General features: G+C 42.9%; 1 protein-coding gene and 1 long non-coding RNA gene across 2 annotated transcripts in view; one reads left to right on the top strand and one right to left on the bottom strand.

Moving 5' to 3' along the window:
- LOC309478494 (uncharacterized protein) overlaps positions 1 to 23383 on the top strand; it is a gene marked incomplete at its 3' end in the record, with an annotated part of 405172 nt that overhangs the window by 192394 nt on the left and 189395 nt on the right. The window lies entirely within an intron of this gene.
- LOC309497168 lies at positions 8954 to 9670 on the bottom strand. Its single transcript, XR_014205435.1, has 3 exons — positions 9516 to 9670; positions 9346 to 9411; positions 8954 to 9086 (listed from the first exon to the last, which is right to left on the bottom strand). It is a non-coding gene; the product is annotated as an uncharacterized lncRNA (long non-coding RNA).

Genomic DNA, 23383 nt, shown 5'->3' with positions numbered 1-23383 from the left:
GTAATTTTTTTTTATCATAGGTACACTTAAACTGTGAGAGACGGAATCTAAAACAAAAATCCAGAAAATCACATTGTATGATTTTTAAATAATTAATTTGCATTTCATTGCATGACATAAGTATTTGATCACCTACCAACCAGTAAGAATTCCGGCTCTCACAGACCTGTTAGTTTTTCTTTAAGAAGCCCTCCTGTTCTCCACTCATTACCTGTATTAACTGCACCTGTTTGAACTCGTTACCTGTATAAAAGACACCTGTCCAAGACATTTGTAAATGCATATTAATTACTTAAAAATCATACAATGTGATTTTCTGGATTTTTGTTTTAGATTCTGTCACTCACAGCTGAAGAGTACCTATGATAAAAAATAGAGACTTCTACATGCTTTGTAAGTGGGAAAACCTGCAAAATCGGCAGTGTATCAAATACTTGTTCTCCCCACTGTATATATATATATATATATATATATATATATATATATATATATATATATATACATATATATATATATATATATATATATATATATATATATATATATATACATACATATCCTGAAAATTTAATTGAGATGAGTCAGCAATTTTATTGTCTAAACCTGGTATGTGTGCTGCTCGCAAAGTAAAATTACCCATTACGCATGACCAAGTAAGACGTCTGATGAGTTTATTAATGAAAGGAACAGAAGAGCATTCTTTAATAATAATGTTTACAGTAGCATTATTATTGCAGCACACTACATTTTGCTTTCTGCACCACTGTTTTCCCCAAATAATCATGCTGTCTAATTAGCATCTTGATATGCCACACCTGTGAGGTGGATGGATTGTTTCGGCAAAGGAGGAATTTATATTACGACCATATTATATTAATTTATATTATTATATGATTTATATTCACGCCCCCATGCATATTGCCTTTCCAGAGAAAAAGTGTCCTATAAAATTTAAATCAATGTATTGTTTTATGTGAATGGTTAGGCAGGATGATTTTTACATCACTTTGAAGCAAAAACTCTAGGCGACAACATCCATTAGTCAAAAGTCTCGTGGACACATATTTAGTATGTGTTTTGTGGCCTTATTTCAGAAACTTTAATTTTTTGTTTTTTCAATAACCATGCATAAACATTATTCTCTCAAAAATACAAACATGTACATACATGTTGCTCACATATTATGGTAGCCCTGTTTCTGCTAAATAGAGTGTAATTATACTTGTGCCATTAATATGTTTATAAGCAACTGAAAAAAGCACAAATGTTGGGGCATGTCAGAACATCTCAAGGACCCCAAAAACACCTTATACCCCAGAGGGTTAAACTTCCTCTTCCACTTCTCTCTGTCCAGTCCATATTAATCACTTTCACCCTCTTTTATCCAATCTAAATAACTCCATCATTCCCCTCTGTTCAACAAAAGCACTGCCCACTTACAAAATTATGAAACAACAAAACATCCAAGAACTCAATTATTTATTTATTTATTTATACATGTGTACATGCATGTATGTGTTAATATAATATAAACCCGTCTAACACACATTTTGGCGCTGTCACACTCCTGATGATCTTTGTTCTGCATGATATTAGCATTGAACAGCAGGTGTCGCTGTGTGCATTCGAAACCTGGAGAAATCAACCACTTTTACACACATCAGGCTGGATCCTTAATTTTGGTATTTATTGTCAACGCAGTGCAGCAGCAGGCAGACCTAGAGCAGGCTATCTAGCGTGCTCATTGGCTGCCGTGTGGCAACTGCAGCAGCCTACCACTGAGCCTTGTGTGACGTCGCGCCCTCACGCGTCATAGCCTGCCAGAATGGGGGTGGCTTAGCGTATATAAGGAAGGGCTCGGGGGCTGCTTACCTGATTTTCATCTCTTCAGCGAAGCTCTACGCATCGCTGGACTCTGAGAGAAGCCGCCGCCGTTGAAACAAGCAACCAGCAAGCTTAGGACAGCATCTGAGGAAGCCGGTCTTCTTCGCCGCCTTCAGCCTTCCATGCCTGCTACGCTATCCGGCGACAGTATCCTTTTTTGCTACTTCTCTGTGTGTTCGCCGCCGTGACGCACGTGTCTAAAAGAGCACGAGGCGTTTGTTGCAAAATGCCTCGCACTTCCTGCGGCTCTTGCAGAGCCCCGCTCAGCGACAGAGACCGCCATGTGATTTGCGCTCTCTGCCTGGGACGAGACCACGCAGCCCTCACTCTGTCTTCGGGAGGCTGCGTCCACTGCGAAGAACTGACAATGTCGACCCTGCGGGCTCGACTTGCCGTGTTCGACGCCGAAGCTGTCACTCCACCTGTCTCTGGCGGGCCGCGCAAGAAGAAGCGCCGCTCCCAGAGACCACCGGAGCCCGATGTGGCCTTCAAGTGCTCGCCGGAACCCTTCCCTCAAGCCTCGCTCTCCCCCTCCCCGTTCCCCCTCCCCGACGTGCAGCTGCCGGCTTCGGCCCTCACTGCCGTCGCATCAGGGGATGAGGCGGAGGGAGATGCCATCGGTGACAGCTGTTCCCTCCTGGCCTCGGACAGTGAAGAGTGGTCTGGATCACACCGCTCTGCCTCCTCTTCGACCCAGGAGTCTGGCCGGGCCCGGGCCAGTGTGGACGCGGAACTGCTTCGCCTCCTCACCAAGGCCGTCGACCAACTAGGCATCGAGTGGTCACCGCCTAAGGCGCCCACGCCCAACAGGCTCGACGGGTGCTTTCTACCTCGCCCAGCACCTGCTTCTAGGTCAGCACCCTTCTTGCCAGAGCTCCACGCTGAGCTCTCTAAATCGTGGAACGCTCCATTCTCCGCGAGACTCCGCTCTCCTGTCTCCTCTACTCTCTCTCAAGTGGACGGAGCCGCCGAGAAAGGATACAACCAAATACCCCCAGTGGAAGAGGCGGTCGTAGCGCACCTTTGCCCGACATCTGCGAGATGGCGCTCAAAGTCTGCCCTCCCGTCTAAGGCCTGCAGGACCACATCAGCTCTCGTCAGCTGTGCTTTCCGCCGCCGGACAGACTGCTTCCGCCCTGCATTCGATGGCAGTCCTGCAGATTCTCCAGGCCGATCTCCTCCGCGAAATGGACGAGAAAGGCCCGGACCAGACTGTCGTCACGGACCTGCGCAGCGCAACAGATCTTTCCCTTCGCGCCACTAAGTCCGCAGCCCAGGCCGTTGGGAGATGCATGGCCTCGCTCACTGTCACGGAGAGACATCTTTGGTTGACGCTTGTTGAGCCGACATGGGTGAATCAACGCCCTGCTCTCCCCCTCCGGTCTCTTCGGCCCAGCGGTAAGCGGGATTGTTGAACGTTTTTCGGAGGTACAGAAAACCACGCAGGCCATGAACCTCTTCCTGCCACGACGCTCGAGCTCAGCTGCAGGCCGCTCTCAAGCTCAGCCTCCTGCACGAAGCTCTACGCAGCGCTCGTCTCAGCCTCCTCCTTCACAGCGACGACAGGGCGGCCGCCCTAGATCGTGCTCAACCAGCCGTCACAGGCCGCCTCCCTCCCGGGGACCCCGGCCTAAGATCGCGTTGAAGCCTGAGCCCGCGAAGTCCTCCTAGCAGCCGCAAGGAGGAGAACATGGTCGAGTCCCGCCGCGACTGGACCGCCATCAAAGCGACCCGCTCTGTCAGTCCCCTTAGAAAAGGCTACTGCAGCAGTGTATACCGCAGCCAACGAGTCAGTTGCACAACTCACTCGCCTGCACACAAACGCCGTTTTTCTACCCCTAGCTATACATGCAAAAGCATGGGAGGCGATTCCGGGCGTGTCAGAATGGGTGCTGAATACTGTAAAGCAGGGCTATTCACTACAGTTCGCTCTCCGTCCCCCGCGCTTTCGAGCACGGACCGAGACGAGAGTGAATTTGGAAGTAGCACACCTACTTCGTGCAGAAATAGCAAAGCTGCTGTGCAAGGGGGCAATAGAACCAGTACATCCTTCTCTGAGCGAGTCAGGCTTTTACAGCTTCAAACGTGGTTCCCAGAGCTGATGCGGCTGTCAGACTTAGCCCCCTGGCCGATCCCGGTGAGAAGAGATCTCCTCTCTCAAGCTGGCGGTTCGATTTGGCATCCTCATCCAGAGTGCTGGTCTCTGCATGCATGGATAATCAACGGATACCCGTTGCCCTGCCAGAAGGGGTTATGAACACGATCACGCAGTCTAGAGCTCCCTCTACGAGACGGCCCTACGCGTCCAAATGGTCTGTGTTTACTAAATGGTGCACCAGCAAATATTTTGACCCACAAACTTGTGGGGTTTTGTGGGTGCTTTGCTTCCTTCAAGAGCTGTTGGACATGGGCAGGTCCCCCTCCAAGTATATGTTGCGGCCATTGCAGCGTTCGCAGAGTCGACGCTCTGCCAGGCAATAGGAAGGAACGAGCTCATCCGCTTCCTTAAAGGAGCCAGGAGGATGAATCCCCCGCGGCCCCCATCGGTTCCTATTTGGGATCTTTCTTTGGTCTTGGAGGCCCTGAAAGCTCATCCCTTTGAACCCTTAAATACTGTGGATCTGAAATACCTCACGCTCAAAACTGTTTTTCTGATAGCCCTATCATCAGTCAAACGCGTGGGTGACTTGCACGCGTTATCTGTTAACGCCGCGTGTCTCGAGTTCGGACCTAATGACTCTAAAGTCATCCTCAAACCGAGACATGGTTATGTCCCCAAGGTGATCGGCACCCCGTTCAGAGCGCAGATCATTTCGCTCTCGGTTTTGCCGGCATCCGGCAGCGAGGTCGACGGTAACCACCTCTGCCCGGTCAGAGCGCTGAGAATTTACATCACGCGCTCCGCCGCCTTCAGGCGCTCGGAGCAGCTTTTTGTTTCATTTGGTGGCCGCACCAAGGGTCTCGCCGCCTCGAAACACAGTCTGTCCAGATGGATAGTGGACGCTATCGCGACAGCTTATGCGTCTAAAGACCTGCAGTGCCCTCTGGGCATCAGGGCTCATTCCACCAGAGGCATGGCTTCGTCGTGGGCTTGGTCCAGCGGGATTTCTATTCATGACATTTGTATGGTGGAAGGCTGGGCCTCCCCCTCTACATTTGTTAGGTTCTATAACCTGGAAGACCCCGCCTTGCAGGCTAGGCTCTTATCAGTCTAAGTCGCGATTTAGCTCTCCTGGTTGAGCTGCACTATAAGGGTCGATCAATTTTCAGTACAGACCGGCTGCGCCGCTCTATATATCCCCTACCGTGTGCTTATGTACATGTGCGGGCCCACTCTGTTGGCCGCCTCATTCCCACTTATCTGTGTCCCCCGGGCTTCCCCCCCTGGGACTTATGTAGTGGATGCTTGGCGCTGACGTTGACAAAGGGTTCCCGTAGCGTAAGCAACTTACGCAATACGAGAGAACCTCTCATAAGAGAACGTACTCGGTTACCTAATGTAACCTCGGTTCTCTCTAGAAGAGGGAACGAGTATTGCGTAACCTGCCGTGCTCTCGCCACAAGCTCATTTCACTTCAGTCGATGAAAACCAGGTAAGCAGCCCCCGAGCCCTTCCTTATATACGCTAAGCCACCCCCATTCTGGCGGGCTATGACGTGTGAGGGCGCAACGTCACGCAAGGCTCAGTGGTAGGCTGCTGCAGATGCCACACGGCAGCCAATGAGCACGCTAGATAGCTTGCTCTAGGTCTGCCTGCTGCTGCACTGCGTTGACAATAAATACAAAAATTAAGGATCATTTTTTGGCTTCATATCTCGAGAAAAGATGACTTTACCCGTAGCGTAAGCAACTTACGCAATACTCGTTCCCTCTTCTAGAGAGAACCGAGGTTACATTAAGTAACCGAGTACGTTTCTTGCCACTGTCACATTCGGCTTGCTCAGTTAATTAATATTCTGAAAATATTATCAATCAAACTGTAGCCTACTTGACCCTTTTAGAACACAAAAAGTTAATTGATTTGAGCTGGATAAAGACACTATTGTTTTCTGTCACGATTTGGTTTTGTTTCATGTTCCTTTTTCATGTCTGTCATGTGATCCCCTGTTCTAGTCATGTGATCCTGCCATGTGTTCTGTGTTGTCATTGGTTCATTGTTCACAGGTGTACCATGTCTTGTAATCAGTCCTTGTGTATTTAAGTATACCAGTATACCAGTATACCAGCAATTGCTGATGTTGTAATGTTTAAATCCTGGTAAGCATGAGGCCAAGAAAATTGTCAATTCTTATAGATTTATTAAAATCTTAAAGCAATCCAACAGTGCCAGATGTTGCATAATGGTCAGCATGTACAACACACTTCAACTCTTACTCTACACCTTTTATAGGTGACAACATGTGGACTACAGCGCCATCTCCTGACTAATACACAAACACTACATTCCCCCATTACTTAAAGGATTAGTCCACATCAAAATGAAAATGTCCTGATAATTTACTCACCCCAATGCCATCCAAGATGTTCATGTCTTTCTTTCTTCAGTGGAAAAGAAATAAATTTTTTGAGGAAAACATTTCAGGATTTTTCTCCACACAATGGACTTCAACGGTCACCAAATTGTTGAAGTCCAAATCAATGCAGTTTCAAAGAGCTCTGAAGTGCTTCAAAGGGCTCTGCACGATCCCAGCTGAGGAATAGGGTCTTATCTAGCGGAACGATCGCTTATTTTCTAAAACAAATAAAACTGTATATACTTTTTAACCACAATTGTTGGTCTTGTGCTGGTGTGCGACGCGCCAGGCATTACGTAATCACGTTGGAAAGGTCACGCTGGACGTAGGCGGAAGTACCGCCCCATTGTTTACAAGCGTGGAGAATACTTAGCGGGCGTTACCCTCGGTTTGGGACGGGACTGGAGTATTTTGCACCGTACTCCCAAATTCCATGGCTTGGTGGAACAGGAAAAAACACAGGAGCAAGATGGGCTAACGCCGCCGATGTACCCGAGTCACTCTTAGCCACCCGTGCTGCCAACTTGGTCAGTGTTGCTATATTCATAGACGCGCACATTCCATTCTTACGCACACATACTGCACACATTCCATTCTTACGCACACACACTGCACACATTCCACTCTTACACACACACACTGCACACATTGCCGCATATTTAAAAAGTGCGGATTTCTTTCTTGTTTCTTTTTCTTTCTTTTTCTTTCTTACGCTTTTAAAGTTGAATTGTGTTTCGGTAACACTTTATAATAACTGCACGCTATTAATCATTATTTAAACATTAGTAAACAGTTAATTCATAATTTATAAAGCATGGATAGACATTAATAAGCAGTTTATAAATACAGCTATAAATGCTTTATTTTTTATTTATAAGCATATCTATAATGTGTTTAATAATTGTATTTTCTTACTTTTTAATGATCAATTTATCTTTTCTAAATGAAGTATTGCATTATTTACAAACCAGTTATTTAGGAGTTGTTGTCAGTGGTTCATAAGATCACTTAGAAAGTGTAAGTAAACGATTAATAAACTATTTAAATGTACATTCATACATCTTAAATATTTCTATGTTCTGTATCACTGTGTTGTGTTTGTTTCCTTTTTCTGTTTAGAAGATAACTGTAAAATCTCCTTTGTAAAAGCTTTACAAGGCATAACTAGTCCTCACTTTAGATGAGCTCACAAAAAAAAGTTAACTGACCACAACTAAATGCTTTATACCTGCCTGAATGAACCATTAATAATTGACACACTGAGTAACTATTACAATATGTCTGAATAATAAGATGTATGAATGTACATTTAAATAGTTGATTTATGTAACCCAGGTCATTACCTGGGGTCACTAATATTAATAATTAGTATTATTTTATTTATATCGCTATAAAACTAATAGTAAGAAAAGAATATGAAGTTTAATGTATTTATTTTATTATAAATAATCCCAAAAGAAAGAAAAGGTTCCTGAACTGATTCCTGATTGGTGAGGTGAAAGGTTAGCCCCGCCCCCTATTGGAGAGTTCCAGAAGATCGCAAATACAGCTCGCTGCATCCTGCGGTGGATATCCAACCTGGCCCACATCCAAGTGTGACGTCAGAAGCCACGCCCATCCAAGTGTGACGTCGGAAGCCTCGCCCATGTCCAAATACGGCACGTGACTCGATTTGTTGTACGCATGCGCAAAATGGCGCTGCTTCCTGTCGGAAATATGTTTACGGTTGTTATCATAGTTATTGGTTTATAATAAAGATGAGGTTATTGGTGGTGAGGTGTGACGCTACAGATTATTGATGCAGTTAAATTGTGACGCTTTTGGCAGGCTTGGAATGGTCTAATTCATGGTTTTGTAAGTTAATGACGTGGTAGTACAAGTAAACAATGTACCTTAAAACGATATTTTTGTATTTCTCTTGTATTTCTGTTACACAAATGGTAATCAATAATCATGGTTTTGCTATAATAAACGTATAAGGGAGCATTTATACTTAAACTAAAACGAGTTTTTGTCACTTTCTTAATTATATGGACTCCAAACTGCACTTATAGTTACCCCTTCTAAATAGAGAAAATAAATGTAAACTTTTTTTTTTACATTTCTTTCTATGTGGTTATAGAAATATTGCATTTTTACAACCAAATTAAGAATTCACTTATTAGTTAATGCCTGTTATAGCAAATGACTTTGAAATCAAATTAAAGAACATCAGAATTAAATTTATGTTAACCTTAAGTTAAAGAACCAATATGGTGAAACTCGAAAAATTAGAATATCGTGCAAAAGTTCATTTATTTCAGTAATTCAACTAAAAGCTGATACTAATATATAATATAGACTCATTACATGCAGAGTGAGATATTTCAAGCCTTTATATGTGATAAATTTGATGATTATGGCTTACAGCTATGTTGAATTACTGAAATAAATGACCTTTTGCACAATATTTAAATACATAAAAACCAGTTAATCTCTCGCTTCCCCTTCTGTACAGGTTTTATGAGTTTAACATATCAAAATATAACATCAAAATATCATCATAGTTCAAAATATCTTGGTCACAAATTAATATTTTAATTTAATATTTTGTGTTAATACATCAAGTTTACATCAAAATATTGTGCTAGAACAAAAGCACCAAAAAGATCCCCTTTTCCACCAGTTGCTGCAAGAATGGCTTCAACTCTGAGAGTGAGAGAGAGAGAGAGAGAGAGAGAGAGAGAGAGAGAGAGAGAGAGAGAGAGAAATAATAGAAATTTGTTTAACATGTTCAACTGAAATATATATTTCTGATATATATATATCAGAAAAGTGATATATACGTAAGTGATATATATATATATCACTTACGAAATGTTGTAGAGAGAGAAAGTCAAATAGAATATTCATGTTACTGACGTCTAATTCCAAACTCCAAATGTGTAAATGTAAGAGCAATACCCACCAATTGAATGGTCTCCCTTCTTTCCTCAATTGTTTGTCAATTCGTCTGTTAAAATCTTCCACTTCACTGAAATAGTTATCAGAGAACAGTCACTGTTGTGTTAACAGAAATATCAGTAACAAAAGGGTGCACTGGGCATTGTGCAAAAATAATTAATAATCTACTCTGACCTGCAATGATAATCCGGACCAGAAAGGAAGACCTGCTCCGCCTCCTGTAAGGAGACATCCCGGAGGACAGCCAGGGCATTTATGATGGCCTATGAAAAACGTTAATATAAATATACAATAATATCACTACTGAACAGCAAACCATTATATAGTATAGTAGTGCTAGCATGCAGTTTATACAGTACATTTTGTAAGCACAGGAGCAGGACACACAAACACATTACATGGTTCGGCATACCTCTGGAAAAAGAACACCACAGATGAACTGCACTTCATCTGTGACGCTCAATTGTGTTGGTATCCTATCCAGCAATCCTCTTAGATATGAGAACAAGATGTCCTGTTGTTCCTCACTGTCGAGGTAGACAGGCACCCGGGAAGAAGTTCCGGGTAGGCAGTATTGATCTGCATCAGGCTCGAACTGAAAATGTGTAGGATGCTGTAAAACATGACAATGACAATAATTATGTGATCTTTCCATTAATCTAGAATAGATAGAAGGATACATAGATAATTTGCCACATACACAGAGTTATCAAGTAAGATGTAGTGAAATGATTCAGTTGCTCAACCAAGTTACTTTGCAAGGGTTGTAAGTGATAAGTGATCAGACCAAAACGTTTTAACCTAGCTATCATTAAGTTGTTAATTCCATTTCAGACAAACCTTTGGCCCGGCAGTTAACAGTACGCTAACTTGATTAGGATACAAACCAAAGTTTATTTTTACTTACCGACATGGCAAACAGTCACTTGCTTTCAAAATTGTAGTACTCCTGAAAATAAATATAATATAGTTAGGAAAGACTGCTGATGTGATGGCTGGCTTGCCGTCACTGTATTTAAGTCAAGTCAAGTCAAGTCAAGTTTATTTGTATAGCGCTTTTCACAATACAGATTGTATCAAAGCAGCTTCACAGTATTAAATTAAAATAATACAACAAATTATTTACTATGAATCAATAATAAAACTTATGCATATTACAACAGTTTATCATCACATTACATTATCTAAACATGTATAACTTCTTTGCATAGCAATGACTTTTTCAATATGCAGTATTTACAACTGACAGAGTGACAATCAAATCTCATATTCTTTACGAGCAGAATACGATTTACAGGATGTAATGTCACACATAAGCACTGAAATAATATATTTTTCATATTTACCCTTAATCCAAATAACAACATGAAATTGGTGATGTAATAATGCAGTTAGAATAGTATAATAGTAATAGTATACAAAACAAAATTCTCAGTTGAGAATCTAACGTAGTTACTGATACGAAATTCACTCAGCCAAATGTAACACACAACTCAGTTATGAGACATCACAGGGGAGTTAAATTACCAAATATGTAAGTTGAAGATAATTCATATTTCTAAAACAACATCATCAAATCTTATTGATTCGAATTACATCGATATTTTGACAATATTACATATCGTGGGCTTTCGCGCTAATTGCGGAGCAGGCATGCTAGTCAAGTGATCAGCCGCACCACACTGACCTCATTACAAACTATTATTAAAGTGATAAGAGCTGCTTTCAACAGGTAACATCTCATTCTCATACAACTCAATTCGTATTATGTTGAACAGTGTTTATAACGTACTAAAACCGCAACTGTGTTTTGTGCATTTTGTTTCGCAGTTACCTTCGTCTTCCCTTCTCGATGCTTCTTCCTGTTTTTAAATGTTAACGTTAATGAGACTGCAGGATGCAGCGAGAGGCTACTCGAAGATCGCGCACAAGCAGAAATGTAGAGAGATTGCGAACGACACGAGAGTGAGAGCAGATGCGATTGAGTGATTTGAGGGAGAACAAACTGTTTAATAATCCAGCAATAGATTATTAACAAGTTGAGAAGTAGATTTATGAGGTATTAATTCTTTAAAAAGCCCACGCTTTGAGAAGAGTGCGATGTGAATCTGAACGCGACGAGAAGAAAAGACACTGGCGTGATAGGATCTGAACTAAATCTGTTTCTCTGAGAAAATACTTTTTTTGTCTCATATATTTCTCCTTGGTGAGTACCAATTTCTTCATAAGAGATGTATTTAGGTAATGTGGATGCTGTTTTTTTGACTCTTAATGTGAAAAATACATTTGAAAAAGTGATGAGTGATATAAATTTTTTTGAAAATGCTTTAAGTGTTTTCTAATATAATCTGTGAGTGCATATAGTTATGTTTAAATGTCTGAAAGATTATATTTTTCTGTTGTGAAGTGTGTGCCATGCGCTGCTAGCTTTGCTAGCTCTGTACACAGACTCTAGTGTGTTAATCAAGCACATGGTGACTAGCATGTATGTGTTGCCTATATCCAAATAATTGAAACAGACATTTTGGTCATTAGAAACTGTTTATTTGAATGAGTTGCTGATGATGGTTTTGGCTTTGTTTTTGCAAGGCCAGGTTTTGTTCTTCTGTTTTATTTTTCTCTTTTGTGAGTGTCTGAAAAATTGCTGCTGTGATCCTGAATCCTGTCCTGACTGTGGACTCTTATCCCGGGTTTGGACTGGCGAGCCATCCCATCGTTTCGTACCTGGAAACAGAGGAAAAGGAGTTGTGAGAAAAGGAGTTTTCTGATTGGGTAGGACAGAACTGCATACATTGTGTTTTTCAAGTTTTCCAGGATTTCCATGAAGACAAAATTAATTCTCGTCATGGACTGAACCGCGTTCATTTTTGAACAACTTTCCTATTCAGTCATTTTTTGGAATTTGAAAACAAGACATTGAACTTGAAATTGAGAAACTTGAGGTTGAATTTCAGAAATTGATATTGGAATTTTTACCCCCGTTTCACACATCCTCCGTGTGCATTGTGTGTGCAGTGTGTGTGCGGTGCAGGAGCAGCACGCTATAGTGCTTTCACACATCCTCCGTGTGCAGTGACTGATCCGCGGCTGTACCACAAACACATACTCACTATTTTTATTTAAAATCCAGAAGTTATCAGCAACTTTTATAAAAAAAAAAAGTTGTCAACATTGTGTTACGTCAGAAACGAGGATACAATATGCAAGTGCAAAAACTCTTTATTGATAGTCAATAAATGATGATGATGATGATGATGATGAAGTCCAGGTGGTGCAGGCTGTGGCGCAGGGACTTTGATGGTCAGACAAGTCTTGGTCTTGGTCTTGGTCAGACACGGAGTGATGAATGAAGTGCAGCGTGCTCTGATGAGTGAAGACGTGATCCAGACATGTAACGTAATCCAACTAGACGTGAAACAGGAACACAGGAACTCCAGACGGGACACGAGGCACAGGAACATGATCAGACAACAACAGAGACTTCATGCAACGATCTGACAAGGAGATGAGAAAGCAGTGAGCATATATAGGAGATGAGATGAGTGGCAGCTGGTGATGATGATTGATTGCAGCTGGATACTGATCAACAGTAATGATCCGGACACACCCACTCACACACTCACACACATGTAAACAACAAAGCACAACACTAGAGAGAGACATTGGATCTATGAACCGTGACAGTACCCCTCCCCCTAGGAACGCCTCCTGGCGTTCCCAGGTCCCCTTACCTGCCGATTGTAATCATCGATAAGGGAGTGATCCAGAATGTCTCTAGCCGGTACCCAACTTCTCTCCTCTGGACCGTAACCTTCCCAGTCCACCAAGTACTGGAATCCGCGTCCCCTCCGCCTTGAGTCCAGCACACGATTGACCGAATAAGTGGGTTCCCCATCTACGAGTCGCGGCGGGGGAGGAACCGGGATTGGCGGATTAATACGAGAATGAAATACGGGTTTAATTTTGGATACATGAAAGACGGGGTGAATCCTCCTGTATGCTGGAGGTAGGTTGAGGCGGACTGCCACCGGACTAATGATCTTGGTGACAGTAAACGGGCCAATGAATTTGGGAGCAAGTTTATTAGACACGGAACGGAGAGGAATGTTCTTGGTAGAAAGCCACACTTTTTGACCAGCGACGTATACGGGAGGCCTAGACCGGTGGCGATCGGCTTTGGCCTTGGTGCGCAACCCCACCTGGAGTAGAGTCTCACGGGCTCTAGTCCACGTGCGGTGACACCTCTGGACGAAGGCGTGAGCGGAGGGGACCGCGACTTCGGATTCCAGACTAGGAAAAATTGGTGGCTGGTACCCTACGCTACACTCAAACGGATATAGGCCCGTAGATGACACTGGCAACGTGTTGTGTGCGTACTCGACCATAGAAAGTTGTTGACTCCACGAGGAAGGATTCTTGGAAACCAAACATCGTAACGTTCTTTCCAAATCCTGGTTGGCTCTCTCAGTTTGGCCATTGCTCTGGGGGTGGAACCCTGAGGACAAACTGACAGTCGCCCCCAGAAGCTTACAAAATTCTCGCCAAAATTTGGACACAAACTGGGGTCCCCTGTCAGAAACCACGTCCATCGGGAGGCCATGTAACCGAAAGACGTGGTCAATGACAATCACCGCTGTCTCCTTGGCTGAGGGTAATTTGGGCAAGGGAATGAAATGGGCCGCCTTCGAGAACCGGTCCACCACAGTCCAAACTACTGTGTGACCCTGAGAGGGTGGGAGGGCGGTAACAAAATCTAGAGCGATATGGGACCAGGGTCTCGAAGGGACCGGCAGCGGTTGGAGTAACCCATCTGGGGGTCGATTGGAAGTTTTACCAGTGGCACAAACTGAGCAAGCCAAAACAAAATTGTGAATGTCACGAGCCATGAGAGGCCACCAGAATCGTTGCTTGACTAAAAATCTAGTGCGACTGACTCCTGGATGACAAGCCACATTGGAAGAATGCCCCCACTGAATGACGCTGGACCTCAGACACAAATAAACGATTCGGTGGGCAACCGACCGGAGGCGTTACCCCTTCTAAGGCCTTCTTGACCTTCGATTCGACCTCCCATACGAGTGTGGCGATGAATAGAGTCTCCGGTAAAATGCACTCGGGAGTAGACGTGCGTTCGGAACGATCAAAAATGCGCGATAAAGAATCGGGTTTGATGTTTTTAGAACCCGGGCGGTACGAGAGAGTAAAATCAAAACGACCGAAAAAAAGTGCCCACCGAGCCTGCCTGGAGTTCAATCTTTTAGCAGTCCGAATGTATTCTAAGTTCTTGTGATCAGTCCAAACGATAAAAGGTACCCCCGACCCTTCTAACCAGTGCCGCCACTCTTCCAATGCTAACTTGACTGCCAACAACTCTCTGTTCCCAATGTTATAATTGCGTTCGGCAGGAGATAAACGATGAGACAAAAACGCGCAAGGATGCATCTTGTCGTCTGAAAGAGAGCGCTGGGATAACACTGCTCCTACCCCCACCTCTGACACATCGACCTCCACCACGAACTGACGTGATGGATCAGGGGTTGTCAGAATAGGGGCTGAAACGAAGCAACCCTTCAGTTTGCCAAACGCAGCCTCGGCTGCGTCTGACCACCTGAACGTCGTTCTGGGGGAGGTCAAGGCGGTCAGAGGTGCGGCTAGTTGGCTGAAGTTGCGAATAAAACGCCGGTAGAAATTGGCGAACCCCAGAAATCTCAGTAGGGCCTTACGAGACTCTGGACTTGGCCATTCCACCACAGCCTTGATTTTCTCAGGATCCATGCGCATTCCCTCAACCGACACGATGTACCCTAGGAATGGAACAGACTGTGCATGAAAATCGCATTTCTCCGCCTTGACAAAAAGCCCATTCTCTAGCAACCTCTGAAGCACTCGTCGGACGTGCTGCACGTGTTCCTGGAGAGAAGAAGAAAAAAATCAGTATGTCGTCCAGGTAGACATAAATGAACTGATCTATCATATCTCGCAGCACGTCATTGACAAGTGCCTGGAAGACCGCTGAACTGTTGGAAAGCCCGAAAGGCATAACCAAGTATTCAAAGTGTCCCCTGGGGGTGTTAAACGCGGTCTTCCACTCATCCCCCTCCCTGATGCGGACCAAATGATAAGCATTACGTAATTCCAATTTTGTGAAGATGGACGCTCCCTGCAACCTCTCGAAGGCTGAAGACATTAATGGCAAAGGATAAGTATTCTTTACCGTGATGTTGTTCAACCCCCGGTAGTCAATACAAGGTCGCAGAGACCCGTCCTTCTTCCCCACAAAAAAGAACCCCGCCCCCGCTGGAGAAGAGGAAGGGCGGATGAACCCCGTTGCTAGAGAATCAGAAATATATTTCTCCATAGCCTCCCTCTCAGGTGTCGAGAGTGAATATAACTTGCCCTTGGGCGGAGCTGTACCTGGTAATAAGTCTATGGCACAGTCATAGGGATGATGCGGGGGGAGAGAAGCAGCCCGAGACTTACTGAACACCTCCTTCAGGTCCAGGTACTCCGCGGGCACGTTAGACAGATCCACTGCCTCCTCCTGCAACACAGGGACAGAAACAGATGGACAGGCAGACACTAGACAAGACTTATGACACTGATTACTCCATGAGGACACAGACTTGAGCTGCCAGTCCACTTTAGGGTTGTGACGGGTGAGCCAAGGGTGACCAAGGACAATGGGTGCAAGGGGAGTGTCCAGGACATAGAAAGAGATGATCTCGGTGTGGTTGCCTGATGTGATGAGGGTGATGTCTTCTGTGGCAAAAGTGATGGTGGGAAGTTCTTGTCCATTAAGTGCGTGCACAGCAATCTGATGTGTGAGGGGTTTGAGGGGAATCTTGAATTGACGTGCGAATGAGTGATCCATGAAATTACCTTCTGCCCCGGAATCCAAAAGTGCTTGACAGTCGTGAGTGAGTGCTGACCATCTCAGTCTTACCGGAAGGAGGGTAGATGTTGATGAGGTCTTCTCGGCGGAGATCCCACCCGATAGTAGCCTCATACTTACTATCGGGCTTGGCCTTTTACCGGACAGTTGTAAGCATAGTGTCCGGCTCCTCCGCAGTATAGGCAAAGGCCCTGGGACCTCCGCCTCTCCCTCTCTTCCCGGGAAAGCCGAGCTCGACCCACCTGCATGGGCTCGTGATCGTCGACGGGGCTGACCGCGTCCCCGCCTCCAAATCGTGGACCCTCGGCACCTGCCAGAGGGCGTCTACACGTGGCGTGACCCCCAACTCGGGATAGTCGAGCATCAACTCTGAGAGCTAAAGCGATGAGTTCATTGAGAGGTCCAAGGCGTAGATTTCTCTCTGGACGCGGTCAGCCAGCCCATGCAGGAACATGTCCCACTGCGCCTCCTCGTTCCATTTGCTCTCCGCTGCCAGGGTCCGGAACTCGATCGAAAAGTCTGACACTGATCTCTCTCCTTGACGTAAATCAGCCAGCATTCTTGCGGCTTCTCTTCCACCGACCGCCCGGTCGAAAACTCTTTTCATCTCAGCGGAGAGCTCCTGGAACGAGGCGCAGCACGGATCTTCATTCTCCCACACTGCCGTTCCCCATAAAGCCGCTTTCCCAGTCAGAAGGGTGAGTACAAAGGCGACCTTAGATCGCTCGGTCTGGAAAGTCTTGGTCTTGGTCTTGGTCAGACACGGAGTGATGAATGAAGTGCAGCGTGCTCTGATGAGTGAAGACGTGATCCAGACATGTAACGTAATCCAACTAGACGTGAAACAGGAACACAGGAACTCCAGACGGGACACGAGGCACAGGAACAGGATCAGACAACAACAGAGACTTCATGCAACGATCTGACAAGGAGATGAGAAAGCAGTGAGCATATATAGGAGATGAGATGAGTGTCAGCTGGTGATGATGATTGATTGCAGCTGGATACTGATCAACAGTAATGATCCGGACACACCCACTCACACACTCACACACATGTAAACAACAAAGCACGAGACTAGAGAGAGACATTGGATCTATGAACCGTGACACATTGAGATTCTCTTTGTACACATACACTCTTTAATAGACGTATTCATGTTTAAACACAATTTAAACAACGTAGGGCTATTATTCCATGCATTACTTCTACTTATATTAAGTTACTGTTGTGAGATCTGATATTATCTCATCTCCTGATTAGCTTCATAGTAACCAAAGTTATCTAAAATAGCCTTGTGCTGTCAGGTCAGGTTTACAAAGATAGTCTCCCTCGGCTTGTCTAATATATATCAGCAAATCTAGGAATATAATAACCTTACTGTGAAACAATACATTTCTACAAGTACGAGCCTATGGACCAAAAGTTATGCTTACCTTCCAGCAGTATCTTGTCCAAGGGCTTCTTGAAGAATAATCAATAGCGTAACTCTAATTATAATGCTCTGTTGCTATTATTATAGAACTGTCTTGTGATGAGCTGAAATACGAATAAACGGTACTTGTCTTTATAAAATAAAATTTATTTATACAAAGGATTAAAATACTGGTTATACAATAAAAAGATGTGTAGCAAAATCAACAAAAGATTACAGGTTATAATACTTTCAGCTCTATCCAATTCCAGGGCAGTCCTGTGAATGGATTCACAAAGGCTAAATACTTTATATGCAGTTCAAGCAATATATGAATAACTTGTTCTCATCCGAGTATATCAAGTTATAAATTTCAGCAGAGCAATTATCAATGAAGAGTCTAAATAATCTGAAGATATATTGATTCTCTCCAGGGCTGCATCGACATCAAAATCAAAAAGCACTCACTCATACAAAAGCACCCATATATATAGGAACGTTTTGGTTACATCAGTTCCTCTGCCTACGCTAGGGTTTTTCCCATAAGAAGTAAAACCATGTGACTTAGTAAATCATATGACAATGTGAACATGTGACATATATAACTCATGAAACAATGTGACATATTTAGTACTACATTGTATTACCTCTTGGAAGCTGTGTTTACATTGTGTTCACCATAAGTGTGCATTCATTTCAGCATTCTTTCTACCTTTCCTTCCTTTCCCTCTTGGAAATCTTTGTGTATGTGTTCTGGAGTATAGGTCTGGAAATGGAGATGTATTTGATAGTGCATTAACCATTCCAGCATCAATCCGTACATTACTCAAGCAAGTGGTCAAATATTTAATCATGTACTTATATTAAAATCGCAAACATTTTAAATTAAAACTTAAAATTGACAGAAACAGCCGACTCTCATGCCTTTTCTTTTGCATTTAAATTTTAATACAATAAATCTTGCATGTCACAAAGAACTTGTTTTTCCACCTCCACGAATGAGACGAGTGTTGTTCATAATGTCGCCTTGTTGAGGTAAATTGTAGTTTTCCTTGCTTTACCCCGGTCTTAAAGTACAAAGATGACTGTGAAAAATAGTAGTATTTATTAAATACATTTATGGTGAAATGACTACATTTTCAGGTCAATCTGTGTTCATTTAGACCACGAAACATGCGTTGTCACTTTAATTCAGTGTTTGCAGCACAGCAGAAATAGACTCGGTGTGGAAACGATCTCTGCACTGCTGTATACACACCGCTCCTGGAACGGATCGCCGGACCACATCCGTGTGCAGTGTAAAAGCTCTAACCTGATAACATGGGTACAGAAATGGGTTTCTTTCATTCTTTCAATTTTAAAAGATACAATTCATGCAAAAGAACAAACAAATAGAAAAACACACTTACCTTTTCATTAATTAGCTGCATTCCAGTGGTCTGAGTGGTTCATTGTTTTTATTCTTTTCTTACGATCGTCTTTGCTAATTTTTGCTTCAGTGGCCCCGTTTACATGCACACTTTTTTGCTATTCTGATTAAGATCGTTCTGATTGACGGATTCCGGTTGACTGTTTACATGGGATGTTATCTAAACCGATCTGGTGTTTACATGTGCTGACGCTTTCAATCGAAATCATTTTGTGACATGCGCACACTTGCCTGCCGGATCTGGAAGCTCATTATTTTCCACGTTTTCAATCCTGTCAAGATGGTGCATCACTTAATCGTTGCGTTAGTTGTAGGCATTAGCAGCGTTTCCACTGTCGGGCCAGTGCGAGCCAGGGCTTTAAACGGGCCGTGCCAGGCTAATAGCCTCGGACCAGTAGCACAGTGCCCAAAATCTGCTGCGTTTCCACTGTCGGGCCAGAAGCTGCACAGCGCTTCACTTAAAGCACGCCCGTAACACGCCTCTCTGGAACAACGTCACACAAACCCATCATTTCACCAACGAAATGGAAGTTTTATCAGAAAACTAATCGGAAAGAAATCACTGGAAACAGCGTGATCGCAAAACAAGAGCGACCGTTTGGTGGCATTTTTGTTGTTTAATTGATTATTTAAAACCCAAGCATCGATGTTTTACCACAGGTTTACAATAAAAAGCGACACATTGATCATAATGAATTAATTTGTTTCAAAATTGCACATTAGTCACACAGAAATAAAGTGGTTTACCGTTTATGACGTTTGTGAACGTCTAATTCACAATAGAAAGAGGACACGCAACTTATTCAGTCACGTCTGTTTCTGTTTATTTGGTAGCCTAGTTACAGGACATATTTACATCACATTTAGAAAGAATGATAATTTCTACAAATATGCCACCAAAAAATATTACCTGAGGAGCTTTAGCACTCTCTCCCAGAAGGATACAGTTATATTTTCAGTCAGAGATAAAGAGGATAGACGTAGGCTACTGACAGATAAAATAAAAACAGGATTATGATAACCTATATGATTTGTCTGATTTCTTGATTTGTCTGATTTCTAAGCGTTCATATTTACCATGTTTACTATAGTAATGGTTAGCGTGCATAGTTTTTTGCATCTGGTCACAAACAGAAGGCATTATGTTAGCTGACAGAATTATCTGGCGCAAAACCAGGCATGCGCAGAAAGAGGTACACTCAAAGTAATCGGATCAGCTCGTTTACATGGTGTAATCTTTAATTTGATCGGTTCATGAAAAGGTTTATTCCACCCCCTTCAATCCGACTGAAATTTCAATCGGTTTGAGCATGTTTATTCCGATTGAGGTGTTGACATGGAACATTTTCATTCTGATTGGACTTTTAAACTGGTTATAATCGGAATACAATGCTACATGTAAACGGGGCTACTGAGTCGATCCAAATCTTCTGATTCTGGTCCATAGTTTTGCTAAATAAATGTTGCTTGTCCACTAGAGGGAGACATAGGATAAGGATGGAAACTATGAATGGAAATAATCGCATTGATCTAGTAAACTAGTTATCATGATTGAATAACATTAATCAATAGAAAATCACAAATTGTAATATTATAAAATAAAAGTAAAAATTTCTAAAAATTCCAAATGTTATAAATGCATGAATGTTATATTTATATATATATTTTATAATTATATGTTATTTTCATAAGTGTTTAAAAAACACGTATAATAAATAAATGTTGCTTGCCCACTAGAGGGAGACACAACATAAGGATGGAAACTATGAATGGCATTAATCACATTGATCTAGTTCATTTGTATAACTTATGGTGTACTGACAGAATTGTTTTATACAATTAGTGTACATAGAATCTGTGAAATGCTTATGGATTATTAAATGTTATAACATATATATACACATGTTATATTTATAAGTATTTATACCATATATGGTGCACTTATTATAAATGTTGTAAACACTGATTTATTTTTTCACACAGGTAAAGGATAGATAGATAGATAGATAGATAGATAGATAGATAGATAGATAGATAGATAGATAGATAGATAGATAGATAGATAGATAGATAGATAGATAATTTTATTGTCCCTTAACGGGAAATTTGTTCTCACAGATTATCATACAGCACACGCAACTGGCATGTAACAGCAACAACAAAACACATGTAACAGCAACAACAGAAACACAAAAAAGTGAATGTTCAACTTTGTAGCCTATTAAGGATTGAAATTGCAGATGGTACAAAGCTCTTTTTGAAACGAGCCCTTCTCCATGTTAGGGTCCTGTATCTTCGCCCGGAGGGCAAGAGAGTGAAGTGGAAGTTGAGGGGGTGCTCTGGGTCTGTTATTATTGTCCGGGCAAGGCGGGCTATTGCTCTGTCATTGAGTTCTGAGATGTTGGGTGTAGGGGAGTGTATTATTTTTGAAGCTATGTGTGTGATTTTATTCAGTTTGTTTTTGTTGGTAACTGACAGCATGGTGTAAAAACTGGTGGAGCAGTATAACAGAATGGGCTGGATAATACTTGTGTACAGTAGTAACAGAAGATGAGGGGCAATGTAAAGGGAACTTAGTTTTCGTAGAATATGCAGACGCTGTTGGGAGCGTTTATGGATGTCCTTTATGTGATAGTCAAAAGTGAGCTTGTTATCCAGGGTGAGTCCAAGATATTTGAATTTCTCAACCTCTTCTATTATGTTGCCATGAATGGAGATCCGACTGAGACTGGGTGCATTAAAGACCAGTTCTTTTGTTTTCTCAACATTGAGATGGAGAAAATTGTCTGTGCACCAGTGTGTAAAGTGTGATATCGTGTCATGGTAAGCAGCAATGCTAGTGTGATCGTTGAGGAGAGCCAGGATTGCAGTATCGTCTGAGTATTTGTAGTATGTTGTGATGGATGAAGGACTAATACAGTCATTAGTGTAGAGTGTGTAAAGAAAGGGAGAGAGGACAGTGTTGGTTATGGTGGTGCCCGATGTGACAGACCCTATCCTCACAGCCTGTGGCCTGTTGCTCAAGAAACTGTGAATCAGATGGATGTAATGAGGTGCAACGCTGAGTTTACGTAGTTTTTTAATCATCTGATGACGTTGAATTGTATTAAAAGCTGAGCTTAAGTCCACAAAAAGAACTGCAGCAGAGTTACCAGATACTTCCAGGTGTTGAAGGAGGGAATGAAGGAGACATACAACAGCATCCTCCGTCCCTCGCCTGGCTTTATAGGCAAACTGATGTTTGTCCAGCTGTGGATTGACAGTTAACAAGATGGTGCGCAGAATCAGTTTTTCATAACATTTGCTTGCTATGGGTGTGAGAGCAACAGGTCTGTAATGGTTGAGCTCTGATGGACGTGGGTTTCTTTGGTAGAGGAATGATGGTGGACTTTTTCCATAGGGTGGGCCACCGTGCTGTACTGTATGACTCATGCATTATGGAATACAGAACCGGGGAGAGTTCCATTGCACAAAGCTTGAGCACCCTAGCAGGGATGCCGTCCGGCCCCATGGCCTTGCCGATTTTACACCTACTCAGCTCCTGTCGAACATCCACCTCTGTAAACGGAGGAGTTGTCGGTAGATCTGAAGGGAGAGCGTTAAGTAGCTCATTGCAGACAGCTGAATAATCAGTGATGTCAAATCTGGAGTAGAAGGTATTAAGGCTATTTGCAAATATTGTGGGGTTAGAAATAGTGCTATGATCTTGTTTCACATTCTGTCCCGTCAATATTTTTATTTTCTTGAAGGCTTGTTTTGTGTTCATCGTAGAAAACTCATGTTCTATTTCAATTCACACAGGTAAAGTAATCAACAGGTTTATTAGCAGAAGTATGTGATCGCAGCGATGGAAGCAGGAGAGTAACTGATGAATACAGTGTTCAGGATAGATGTCTGTTCTGAAATGGAGATCGAGGCAATGACTGAAGACGGATGAAGGAAGCAGAGATGACTAAAGACAAGTTGTTCAGGTAGGTATCGTGCAGGTAAGGAGTCAGGTAAGTGCATGCAGGTGAGGGCCAGAGAGGATGATGGGAAATGTAGTGAGGAGGTGGTGACTAGCTGGTGACCGTGACAAAGTGCACCATAAGTGAGTAAAAACCCTCACCATTTATCCGGGCTTGGGACCGGCACTGACATTGCACTGCTTTGTGTAATGTCAGAGGCTGGGTCTTTTTGTTTGTTTGTTTGTTTGTTTGTTTTTTGTTTTGTTTTTATGAACACGAGCCCATCATATTATCACTATACAAAAATTTGGTAGTAAATTAAATATAAATAAATAAAAATGTAACTTTAAAAATAAATAT

Source organism: Leuciscus leuciscus (assembly GCF_965113295.1).
Source record: "Leuciscus leuciscus genome assembly, chromosome: 1".
Lineage (NCBI taxonomy): Eukaryota > Metazoa > Chordata > Actinopteri > Cypriniformes > Leuciscidae > Leuciscus > Leuciscus leuciscus.
This window is presented reverse-complemented; position numbering and strand designations above follow the sequence as displayed.